Below are 12663 nucleotides of genomic sequence, written 5' to 3' on the forward strand. Positions count from 1 at the left end.
GCCTCTGGAGCTCGGAGCTGCTGCCTGCGCGGCTGGAGCTGGCCCTGAGCTGGGGAGGCAGAGGCTGGCCGCGGCCCAGGGAGGACGCCATCCTCGGTCCAGTCCAGCAGAACCACCAGAGGCCCGGGAAGTGGCCCCAGAGGGCACAACACGGGGGTCCCGCCCCAGGCCCGCACCCAGGCCAGCAGATGTGAGGCCACAGCACCGCGGGGGAGCCCCAGGCCAGCAGCAAGGAGCCCTCGGCCCAGTGGCCGCACAAACCACAGCAGTGACCTCACACACAACAGAGGGGACCGAGGACAGGTGACTCCCAGGCTGCAGAGGGGACGGAGTGCACGGAAACCCAGGTGGCTCATGGGTGGAATATCACTCAGCCAGGAAGAAGGGCCACCTCCAGGTCCAGCAGGTGTGTGGGTGGTGGTACCCCACCAATGCGGTGTTTGGGTGCCAATCCCTGAGACCTCAGAGCGTGGCAGGGTCTTTACAGAGGTCATCACATTAAAGCAAGGTCATTAGGGTGGGCCCTGACCCCACAGGACCTGGCCTTCAATGGGAAATCCAGACACAAATGCACAGCCAGAGGTGCTGCGTGGACACTGGGCAGCGTCCAGAGGAACGCAGTCCAGCCAGGTGCAGCCACATCGGATCCCAGTCACTCTGGCCCAGGTGGGAGGCTGAGGCAGGAGGATGCAGGTTTGAGGCCAGCCTCAGCAACTTAATGAGACCCTGTCCTAAAATGAAAAATGAAAAGGGCCCAGTGGCACAGCTCGGTGGCTAAGCGCTCATGGGCTCAGTCCCCCACAGGACCAGTTGGTTCTGCTCCAGGAGGGGCATCATGGGCACTGTCCGCCCACCCCTGTCCAGTGGCCTCGCACCACGCCCGAGGGGCCTCCCAGGCCTGGAGGGAGCGGAGCTGGGCACCTGGGGCCTGCCTCCCGGCACCGAGCGGAAGCCGAGCTGAGCTTGGGACGGGCCTGGGCTGGGTAGGAGCCCGAGGGGCCTGGGGGGCTGCTGGGGAAGTGGGACGTCACTTCCTGCCCTCACGGCTCTGGCTGGTGACAGTTCTCTGGGCTCCTGAGCCAGCGCCGGGCACCAGGACGCACCTGGGAGGGGAGCCGGGGCCCCTCTTGGCCACACGCACGGGGACAGAGAAGTGATTCTCCAGGAGTCAGCGTGACGCTGGAGGGGCCCGAGGGGCCCGGGAGCCCAGGGACAGGTGACAGGTGACTTGGGAAAGCAGCCCTGGGCCTGGAGGCCCATCTCCTGGTCACGCGCTGCCCTCTGGTGGGGCCCACAGGCATCACGCCTGGCTGTCCACGGCGACCAGACCTTGGGGCTGCAGTGGGCCACCACAGGACGGTGGCCAATTAAAAGCCCCCTCCAGCCAGGCGGGTGGCCACGCCTTCGTCCCAGCAGCTCCGGAGGCCGAGGCAGGAGGACTGAGTTCAAAGCCAGCCTCAGCCACAGCGAGGCCCTGAGCAGCTCCGCGGGATGGCCGTCCTGCTCCTCCCCAGTCCCCGCGCCACAGGCCCAGCCGAGCCTCCTGCACACTCGCAGCCTGGACCCAAGGTCTCGCCGCTGAGGCCAAAGAGCGGCCATCGTCACCAACTCACTCAGAAAGACCAGGTGCCCACGAGGGGCCCCACGGTCTGCCTGCCGACTGTCCTCACCAAGGGCGGCGTCCCTGGCCCCACCCTACCCGCAGCCCCCCAAGTGTCCTGGACAATGCCCCTGGACACCACCCAGTGTCCCCTGTGTGGTCACGGTCATCCTGGTGGAGTGGTCTCCGCCCCCAGCACAGTGCAGGAGAGGCCGTCGGCCCTTGGCAGCAGGGTGCAGCTCCAGTCGGACTTTCCTTTTCTGTGGGTAAAGTCAGACTCCGTTTCTCAGTTTTTTCAAACCATTTTTCTTTCTTTTCTGGGAGGGTTTGCTCATGTCCTTTGAGTCGTTTCAGTTGGTCTTTTCTTGTTGATTTGTAGACGATCTTTACATATTTGCTGACCAGAAAAAAAAATCTGCAAGTACATCCCCGATCCCCCTCTCAGGTCCGCCCCGGGTCTGGGCCTCTGCCTCACAGACAAGCCCGGCTTTCCCTGGTCAGACCTTCCTGTCTTATGGCTGTTGGGCTCTGCGCTGGCTACCAAGGCCCCCTCCCTCCTCACCCTCACCCCCCGGGGTTTCTTCCAGGGCTTGGAGTTCGACCTTTCAGGCCCGGCTCCCTGGACCGTGTCCACTGCTGGCCCCTTCGCCCTTTGGTGATGCCGACGGGGGGAAGACGGGTCCCCCGGGGAGAAGCTAGGCTTTTCGTACCCACGGCTGGGAACTCAGAGCACAGAGGGCGGCGTGGGACGGTGACACCAGTGTCCACGGAGCCACATGACCGTAGGCGTGGGCAGGGAACGGGAAAGAGCAGGAAAAGACCCTTCAGCAGGGGTTTCAGATGACCCTGGGGGACGTCCCTCCCGGGTTTCAGGGGTTCGAATGCTGCCCTCCAGGCTGCGCTGACCGGGGACCTACTGGACAGAGAGGCCGAGAGCCGCTGTGCAGTGGAGGGCCTGAGGTCCCCAGGGCGCCCGGGGGCCAGGCACCGCGGTCAGGGTGAGGAGCAGGGCGTCCCCCGCCACGTGCCCTTCCCAAACCCCGGTCCCCGGGCCCAGCCCAGAGGAGCCCGCGGGGACGTCAATGCCACAAGGGGACGCGGGTGGAGAAGCTCAACTCATGACAAAACTCAGTGAAGACTCGAGGTGGAGTCCAGGCTGACGTGACCTCAGTTAATGGTAGCCAGTGCCGTGGGCCTTGGTCGGGGGACGCAGGACAGTCTACACGTCTAGGGCCCGGGGCTGCACGTGGGGGCGCCTGACCACCGGCCACCCCGTCGTGTTGCAGATTTCATCAGGGACAGGGCCTCACGGAGTTGCTCAGGGCCTCGCTGTGGCCGAGGCTGGCTTTGACCTCGTCCTCCTGCCCCAGCCTCCCGCCCGTCAGTTCCGCTGCATCTCAGCTGAGCGGAAGGCGCCCCAGAGGTCCGCCTGGGCCGCGGCCGGCGACAGGGATTCTCTGGGGCCGGACTCTCTGACTTTTCTCCAAGTCGGGGCCCTGAGACTCGGGCCTGAGCCGGCGTTTCTCCATCACCCGAGTGCCCTGGAGAGCCGGGTCCCCGCCCAGCCACGGCCACACGCCTGTCCCCGGAGAGTCAGCCGTCCTCCCCTCACGGGCTCCTTTATTTGGCGCCCAGGGTCTACCCCGCCCTCTGAGACTGAGCGCTGGGGACCACAGGAGGAGAGAAGTCGCAGCCCCTCCGGGCCACTGTGTGCGCGGGGCTCACAGGGAGCCCACGTCCCTGTCACACGAGGAGCAGGCCCCGGTGCCACCAGAGCCGAGGATGGCCTTCCCCAGGACTGGACAGGTGTCCGGGTGCCAGGCCACTGGGGAGGGGCAGCTCCCACAGAGGACCTGGGGCAGGACTGAGCCTGGCCTGTGGGGACGCAGCGAGGGACCCGGGTGACTGAAGCAGGCGAGCGAGGGGGAGAGGGAGAGCAGGCAGGGGACCCGCAGGTCACTCGGGTTGTGGGCTGGGGGAGGGCGGGACCTGGGGCCATGGGTGAGGACGGTGCCCACCGGCGCCCCCTGGCGGCTGACGCGGGGGTCAGGGGAGCAGACGCGGCACCAGGCAGCAGGCGCCCAGCATCCAGACCAGCTCCTCTCCCTCCTGGGGCCTCGGTGACCCCGCCCTGAAGGGGGTGGACGCCTGGCCAGCGCTACGGCTTCCTGGGGGCACTAGTCCCAGTGGCCAGCACGGTGACCACCAGCCACCCGCAGGCCACAGGCCCCGGGGCGGGGTCACTGTCCCCCACAGGTGAGCGGACCGCGCAGGGAGCCGGGGCACCGCTGAGCCGCTGAGGGTGGCCTCGTCTGGGCAGGGCTCCGTGGAGGTGGCGTCCTGAGGACGAGGCCTGGCGGGAGCCACGGGCGCCCTGAGGGGAGACAGCTGCCCAGGGAGGGGACTGCATGGCCAGGGCCCGGGCGGCAGCCACCGGGGGCAAGGGCCCAGTGTCCCTCCCGAGAGCTGCGGTCACTGTTCTCCTGGCCCAATCCCTCCCCGACTGCCACCACCTTGCTCCACCCCGGAGCCCCCTGTCCCCGAGACCGGCCACCAGAGTGGGTGGCTCCGCGCGACCCGGCCCCCAGCGGCCTCCAGCTGGGAACAATCCGCAGAGAGGGGTCATTAAGCCAGCGGCGGCCACAGAGCACAGGCACCGCTTTAATTTTCCACTGATTTGTCTGCGGTGGGTCCCGGAGCTCAGCCTGTGTGGGCCCAGGGCCGGGTGCCAGGCGGGCGGCAGGGGACAGGACTGGGCGGGGGAGGCAGGAAGGGGTCAGCTCCTCAAAGTCCTCTACCTGGTCCTGGAGTGGGCCTCCCCAGGGCTGAGCTGGGCCCCTTGCCTTGAAGGACACGGGAGGATGCCACTGTCTGAGCCGCCACCACCCACCCAGCCACCCGCCCGTCCATCCACCCATCTGTCCACCCAGCCATCCACCCACCTGTCCATCCACCCACCCATCCATCCACTCATCCACCTGTCCATCCACCCATCTGTCCACCCATCTGTCCACCCATCCATCCACCCACTTGTCCATCCACCCATCCGTCCACCCATCTGTCCACCCAGCCATCCACCCACCTGTCTATCCACCCACCTGTCCATCCACCCATCCATCCACCCATCTGTCCACCCATCTGTCCACCCAGCCATCCACCCACCTGTCCATCCACCCATCCATCCATCCACTCATCCACCTGTCCATCCACCCATCCGTCCACCCACCCACCTGTCCATCCACCCATCCATCCACCCATCCGTCCACCCATCCATCCACCCATCCGTCCACCCATCCGTCCACCCACCCACCTGTCCATCCACCCATCCATCCACCCATCCATCCACCCATCCGTCCACCCATCCATCCATCCATCCATCCACCCATCCGTCCACCCATCCGTCCACCCATCCGTCCACCCATCCATCCACCCATCCGTCCACCCATCCGTCCACCCACCCATCCGTCCATCCACCCATCCATCCACCCATCCGTCCACCCATCCGTCCACCCATCCGTCCACCCATCCGTCCACCCACCCACCTGTCCACCCACCCACCTGTCCATCCACCCATCCATCCACCCATCCATCCACCCATCCGTCCACCCATCCATCCATCCATCCATCCACCCATCCGTCCACCCATCCGTCCACCCATCCATCCACCCATCCGTCCACCCATCCGTCCACCCACCCATCTGTCCATCCACCCATCCATCCACCCATCCGTCCACCCATCCGTCCACCCATCCGTCCACCCATCCGTCCACCCACCCACCTGTCCACCCACCCACCTGTCCATCCACCCATCCATCCACCCATCCGTCCACCCATCCGTCCACCCATCCATCCACCCATCCATCCACCCATCCGTCCACCCATCCGTCCACCCATCCGTCCACCCATCCGTCCACCCATCCGTCCACCCATCTGCTCTTCCGCCCTGTCCCCATCTCGGGTCCAGCTCCACTGCCTCCCTGCCTCCGAGTTCAGGGTCCAGGCAACGGCCTGCTCCCTCGGTCCTCCCTCCCCTGTCCCCCGTCCTGCCCGCTCCAGTGCTCCCGCCGCTCCCTGCTGCCCTGAGGGGCCACCTCCATCACCTCTGCCACGCCTGGGTCACCTGGGCCACACCTGGGCCACACCTGGGTCACCTGGGCCACCTGGGCCACACCTGGGTCACCTGGGCCACACCTGGGCCACCTGGGCCACCTGGGCTACGCCTGGGAGTCCCCCACTGTCCTCCGAGCCTCCTGTCCCGGCCTCCTGTCCCACAGGACTGGGCGGGCTGTGGTCTCCGTCCCCGCCCTGAGCTGCTGCCTGTGGGCATCGGGCCTGTGCTCACCCTGGGCCTCTGCCCTGGGCCAGTCTGACCCGAGGACGAGGGCGACGCTCTGTCAGCCTGGCCACCTCCCGAGAGGCTGCCCCTTGCAGGTCTCAGGGCCCCCACCTGGACATGGGGAGCCGCAGTCCACGGTGACCAGGGGCTGCCCCTCGAGGTCCCTGGGGCTCGTGTCCCCAACCTGGGGAAGGCGGCACCTGTCTGGGCTTGGGCTCCCGTGGCTGGGTGCTTCTAGAACTGGCACCGCCGGCCTTTGTCCTTCTGTGGGGCCAGCGGAGGGCAGGAAGACCTTGTCATTTATCAGCCCTCAGAGAGGAGAGGCGAGCCCCAAGTGGGACACAAGAAGGGACTTCCAGAGGCCAGGAAAGTGTCAGGAGCTTCGAGCAGGTGACGGCTTGTGGGTGAGGCTGGTCTCAGCTGCGGTGGGTGGTCGCGGCCCGGGACCCCTCACCAGGTGGCCGTCAGCCCCCAGGTTCTGGGCGGATGCTCTGGGTTGGAATCCAGAGGGCTCCCAGCTCCGCCGGCTCCAGCCCCTGCCTCCCTGCTGGTCCGGGGTCGAGGGTGAGGGACTCTGTCCTGGGCGCCGACCGCCCCCCGCCTCGCGGCCCCGCCCTCCCTGCCCGCCGCGACATTCCGGGCGCTGGGGAAGCATTCCGTGGTCACAGCAGACTGCCTGGCTCCTGGGCCTCAGATGTGGGCAGAGTGGGCGGCGGCTGGCGGGCGCAGGCGGGGGCTGGGGAGACGGGCCGGGACCCCGCCGCCCAGCGCCCAGGGCGGGAGGCAGCGTGGAACTCACAGTCAGGCCTGGGGACCGCAGTGGGGCCTCCTGCCTCGAGCCCCCAAGGCCCCCGACGGCTGCCATGGCCCCCACCGACCTGCCTGCCCCTCGGCCTGCCCCTCGGCCACGGCTCCTCTGCCCCAGCCTCGCCTGCGCCTTGCCGAGCCTCAGAAGGCCAGGCTCTCCGCCCCAGGGCCTTTGCACGGCTGCTCTCTGCTGCAGGCCTCTGACCCTCTGCACCGCCTCCTCTTCAGAGGCCCGGTCCCTGCGCCCCCGCGTCCCACCCACCATCCTCTCCTGACTTCCTCACGCCCTCTTCCTTTGTGCGATCTCCTCGTCCCCGGGCTCATTGCCACTGACTGTTCCCCTGCTGGGCCGTGAGCCCAAGAAGGGCAGGGCCCGGTCTCCTGGGTTCACCGCGGACACGTAATAGGCACTCAGTGGATTGATGGAGCAACCACGGAAGTCCTGCTGGAATCTAACCACAATCTTTCCTGCTTTGCATAGCTCCTGACCTGGGCAGGGGCCGACTCTGTGGACACCTCTGTGGCCACTGGTGCTCGGAGCCCGCCCACGCCTCCCATGTTCTACAGATAAGGAGACAGACGGGGGCCAGGGCACGCTCCTTAACACGGGAGGGAGGCCGCTGAGGGTCCTCCAGGCCGGGCCTCCTGCCCTCCGGCCCTTCCTTGTGCAGGGGCCTGCAGGAGGGTCCTGGGGGCGCGTGGTGCCCAGGTGGGCAGAGCCGGCAGCTTCCCCAACACGCGCTCATCACTCTCTGCCATTTTTTTCTGGTTTTAACCTGAGGCCGCGCAGCCTCCCGGCCGGACAGCAGCCACCCAGGGCCCGGCCTCCCGCCCACCCAGACCCCAGACCAGCCGGACCCTGCTCCTGGGGACCATGGTGTCCTGCCTCCGAGGAGCCTGGGGCCACCTGGTCCCCTCCACCAGAGGAGGGGATCGGCCACCTCACCTCAAGGCCACCCGAGGGGCGGGCCCAGGCTGGCTCTGCCCTCGGCCTCCTTGGCCCCAGGGCAGCCTCTCCAGGGGATGGGGTGGAGGCCAGCCCTGTCTCTGGGGCTCCTGGGGCAGGGATCCTGGGGGGCAGAAGCTGGGGCTGAACCTGGGGGCCCAGCCGCCCCTCCCCAGGCTCCCTTCCTCCTGGCCGGGAGCCCCTCCCACCCCTTTCCTCTCTGGACACATTGCCATTGGCTGACCCGTGCGTCCATCACCTCCCCTGTACTGGGGCTTCCACCTCAATTGATACAACCTTGGAGTTGAATAGGGAGGCGGCTCTCCTCGGCCGGCCGGGTCCTCTCTCCCACTGCCAACGCGGCCCTTCACTAGCCGTGTGACCTGGAGCAGTCCCCGCCACCTGCCCTTCCCCCAGACCCCACGGTGCCCGGGCTCCGCTGCCACGTCAGCCCTCCACCCCTTCTCCCCAGGAGCCTCAGGGACTGCAGATCGAGCAAGGCCCGTGGCTCCTGCGCCCTCGGGGTCAGTGCCAAGTCTTCCCTGCAGCCTCAGGGCCCCGCACGACCTGCCCTGTCCCCCTCTCCCGCCCCCGTCCCAGCCCAGGCTCCTCCTCGCTGTGCCCCCAACAGGCCAGGCGCGTCCTGCCCCAGGGCCTTTGCACAGCGTGCCCTCTGCCTGGAGTGTGATGTCCCCTCCTCAGGGAAGCCGTCCCACATCACCCAGAACCCCAGCCCTTCCTGTCCCCGTCACCAAGACCCTCTTCCCGTCTCCCCAGAGCACAGTGCTCGGGGCCTCATCTCTCTTGGTCACTGCTGTGTCCTGGTGACAATGGGACCCGGGTCACGGTACTCAGTCCGTGTTGACCCATGAGGAACAGAAAACAGAACCGGGGCGTGGCGCTCCTGGGGCCGGGGGTCTCTGTGCTGAGACCCTGGACACGTGGGCACAGGCCCGGTCACCCTCGGAGACACGGCGGCCGCCAGGGTCCCTGAGGTCAGGCGGAGCCGCGTGGCCCTCTGAGGCCCGACTCTCCCCAGAACCCCCCGTGCCCGGGCCAGGAGGCCGCAGCTGTCCAGGCCCCATGCACCTCCTGGAGAGGGACCTGCAGGCCAGAGAGGGTGGCGCTGCCCCAGGGGCACACAGCGGGCTGGTGGCCCTGGGGTGCCGGGTCCAGCCCGCGTGAGAGCGCTGCAGATGGCCGCCGCGCCCCGCCGCTGGATGAAGGGATGGACACAGGGACAGAGGCGGGCAGGGGCTTCCAGGTCCCCAGACACGGACGTCCAGCCAGGCCCTGTCCCATCTTGCTCCTGGGGTCGCCCCGGAATCGCTCTGCTCCATCCGGCTGGGTGCCCGCTCAGAGCCTGTGGCCTTACCCCCGGAAGCTTCCAGAAGGAGCCAAATGTGGGGCGTGCCTGGCCCTCCCTGAGTGACCCAGGCTCCCGCTGCCCGCCGCCTTCCCCTGGTCCTTGCCCACCATCCAGGCCGGACGGAGAAGCGTCCCCCCACCCGCTCTCTGGACACAGGACACAGAGATGGGCGCGTCTTGGCCAGGGTCACACAGCGCCCTGGCCCGCGCTCCTGCCCCGAGCCTGGGTGTGGCCGGGCTCCCTGGGCCTCGCTGCCACAGGACAGCAGGGGTCTCCCCCAAGTCCCCGCAGGTGGGCCAGGTGGGCAGGAGGCTGCTGGGCACCCGCGGTGACACCAGCGGCGGGGGGGGGTTGGGCCCCAGGTGCCAGGGCAGCTGGGACTCACTTCCAGGGCTGAGGGGCCGACACCGCCTCCCTCTGCCTGCTGTCCCCTCCTGGCCACTCTGCCCAGCCCCGACTCCCGGCAGAGCCCCTGCCGGGGGGGAGACCCGGGGGTCCGAGCCGCCGCTGCCACTCACCATCCACCACATCTTGGCCGTCATGTCGTAGCACAGCTGCCACTTGACCGCGCTGTCCCCCGGCCGGCTGGACCCCGGGGGCCCCGGCACCTCCATCCTGGGCGGGCGGCGGGCGGCCCCCGTCCCCTTATTCAGACAGAGCTGCGGGCTGCGCGGGCCGCCGGGCACCCAGGGGCGGGCGCCCGGCCTCCATGTGCCCCTCAGGAGGCTGGAGGAGGTGCCCGGGCCAGGAGGGCAGCAGCAGGGCGGGCGCTGGCCCCAGGCCCGTCTCACCAAGTGGCCACCCACAGCCCCGGGAGCCCAGTGCAGGGCGGGCGCGCGTGCCCGGGCGCAGCTGGCACGGCGGCCCCAGTGTGGGCTGGTGGACGAGGCTCGGCGCTGATTGGAGACCCCCCACCCCCGGAAGCAGCCAGCGCTCCCGCCCGCGGCCGGCTGCCGCCAAGGACCACAGGGCCGGGTGGGCGGAGGGAGCTGGCAGGCGGCCGGGGCGCTGCCACCCCACGGCCTCCGGGGCCCGGGCAGGACCCCAGGTTCATGAGGGGCCGCGGGGAGTCTGGAGAGGGCACCCCAGGTGCTGCCCCGCAGGAGGACCGTGGGGCCCTGTTTCGGGGACAGAGCCCTACCAGGGACCCAGCCTGGGTCAGTGCCCGGGCTCCTTGGGGCTCCCGCCTCCCCACAGGAGCAGCCCCGGGAAGGGTGGGCAGAGACGCAGACCCCACGGAGGAGCCCCCCTCATCTGGTTTTCTTCTCCGACTTCTGAGACCCGCAGGGGCCTTTGAGTTCATTATTTAGTCATCGTGGTGCATTTGTGGACACCGAGCCTGTGTCCAAACTGGACAAAGGGCCCGTCACTGATCTGCGTGGGCTGGATGTCCTGGCCCTACACTGACAGCAGGCAGGACTAAAGGGAGACAGCAGGCAGGACTTCCCTGGGGAGGAAGTGCCCCTTGGCTGCGAAGCGGCTGGGAAGGCATCAGGCTGGACCTCCTTGGCCTCTGCCTGTCCATGTGGTGCTGGGGCTTCTTAGGGGTGGACGGAGGGAACCAGATGTGTGGGGTGGCAGGTACAGGGCACCGTTGGGGACCAGGGTGCATCCCAGGAATTTGCAGGCAAAGCAGGTGGCACACTGGGGACAGGGGACTCTGGCCTCGTCCCTCTGCTCAGCCCTGGGCCCTTCAGGAGCCTCCAGCTGCAGCGCTGTCCCTGCCCTCCTCCCTCCACCCCTCATGGTCCCCCGGCGGCTGGCTCCCCAGCTCCCGGCTTCCTGGTGGCAGTGGGCACCCCTGGGACTCGAGGCCTTGGTGGAAGCCCTCCCCCTGCCCTGGACACCCTGGTCCTGGCATCAGCTCCTACGCACCCTTCAAAACCCAGTCCTCATGCTCCCCAAGAGAGGTGGACAGAACCAGGGGAAACAGATGCAGACGGAGGGACAGGGACGAGGGACAGAGGGGCAGCCGCTGGGAAAGCCCAGAGACAGGAGGTGAGACCCACAGCGGCACTGCCCACCGCCCGGATCTCTCCCTGAGCCCCACTGGACAGCCCGCGAAGCCCCTGCCCCAGCCTGGGCACTGGGGGCTGAGGGTCCTCCCCCAGCATCAGGGACTGCGAGGGGCAACGCCCAGGGCTGTGCCGTGCACCAGTGGACACAGCGGCCATTGAGGAAGGGCGGGATGGAGCAGCACCTACTGCATGCCAGCCCTGACCAGAGCCGCTGGAGCCAGCACTGCCACTGTCCCCAGCATAGACAGGAAGAGCAGCCCAGGGCCAGGCGCGGCCCACCGTGCGGCTGGGGTCCACCCTCTGAGCTCTGCTCGGGGCTGGGAGTTAGCCTCATGACGTCGGCCATTGATCTAGGAGGTCAGGGCTGTCCTTGTCCCCATTTCAGAGAAGGGAACTGAGGCTCAGAGAGGGGAGGTGACCTGCCCAGGGCTGCGCAGGGCTCTAGGGGAGCTGGTGTCCACCTCCTCAGCAGGCCCCTGGGTTTCCCCTGGAGGACGGGCTGTGGGCCGGGGGTTTCTGTCCGTCGCTGCTGCCCCCGGCACCTGGGGCGACCCTCTGAGGGGCCGAGGAGGAGGGAAGCAGACCTTCCCGCGGATCTCCACCGAGAGACAGACGGGGCCTGGTCAGCGCGACGGGGCGGGGGCGGGGCCTCGGCTGGCCACGCCCCGCCGGCGGCCTCCGCTCGCCCACGTGGAGGCCCTGCCCGTAGCTATAATTTGCCTCGGTACCTTGTGGTCGCAGGAGGCAATTACCCACAGATGTGCGGCTGGCGGGATGAGCCGGGCCTGGGGGCGCAGAAGTGGAGGTGGCCCTGGAGCCGGGCGGCGGGAGGCCGCGGGACGGAGGGAGGAGAGACGCTGGAGAGAGGGCACTTCTCCACGCCAGGGAAGGGGCCCACGAGGCCTCGCCCGGTGACCGAACCTGCCCACAGCGGGGCCAGGGCGCTGGTGGGGGCTCCCACCCCACTTCCTGTCCCCCAGTCCCCAGAGCAGAGGGGCCAGGTCCTCAGGCCTCTGCCGGCGGCGTGCCTCCGTTTCCCCAGCAACCTCTCTGGGCTGTCCCCACCGCGCCACCTCGTCCATCTGCGTCCGCGGATCACGGACGCTTTCCTTCCAGCCCAGCCATTTGTTAAAAGGACTCAAATGGGCTTCAGGAGAAGGTCTAACCGGCCGCGGAGAGCCAGGTGCGGGAGCCTGCTCAGCCCCCAGGGCGCAGAGCCGCAGAGCCGGCCGCCGCCTCTTTCCCTGTGAAGGGACAGTGGCATCAGAGGGGTGTTGAGCCAGGAGCCCAAGAGCCGGGCTGACCGGCGCCGGGAGCTGGGAGGGCCGTGCCCTGTGCCGGGTCACAAAGCAGAAACTCGCGGTGATTCTTGGGGTGCGGGCACGGGCAGGGCTCTAGCACCCAGCCCAATGGACGTTCCTGAAGGCAGAGGAGGGGTTAAAACCCTAACACAGGGGGTGCGGGGGACAGAGGGCGCAGGAGGCCAAGGTCCTGTGCTGAGCGGCCGCGTCCACCCGAGCCCACACCTGGGAGGCGGGAAACGGCTGAGGAACGGAACTGAGGGAGTCGAGACCAGCAGGCGCCAGG

Source organism: Urocitellus parryii, chromosome 3 (assembly GCF_045843805.1).
Source record: "Urocitellus parryii isolate mUroPar1 chromosome 3, mUroPar1.hap1, whole genome shotgun sequence".
Classification (NCBI taxonomy): Eukaryota; Metazoa; Chordata; class Mammalia; order Rodentia; family Sciuridae; genus Urocitellus; species Urocitellus parryii.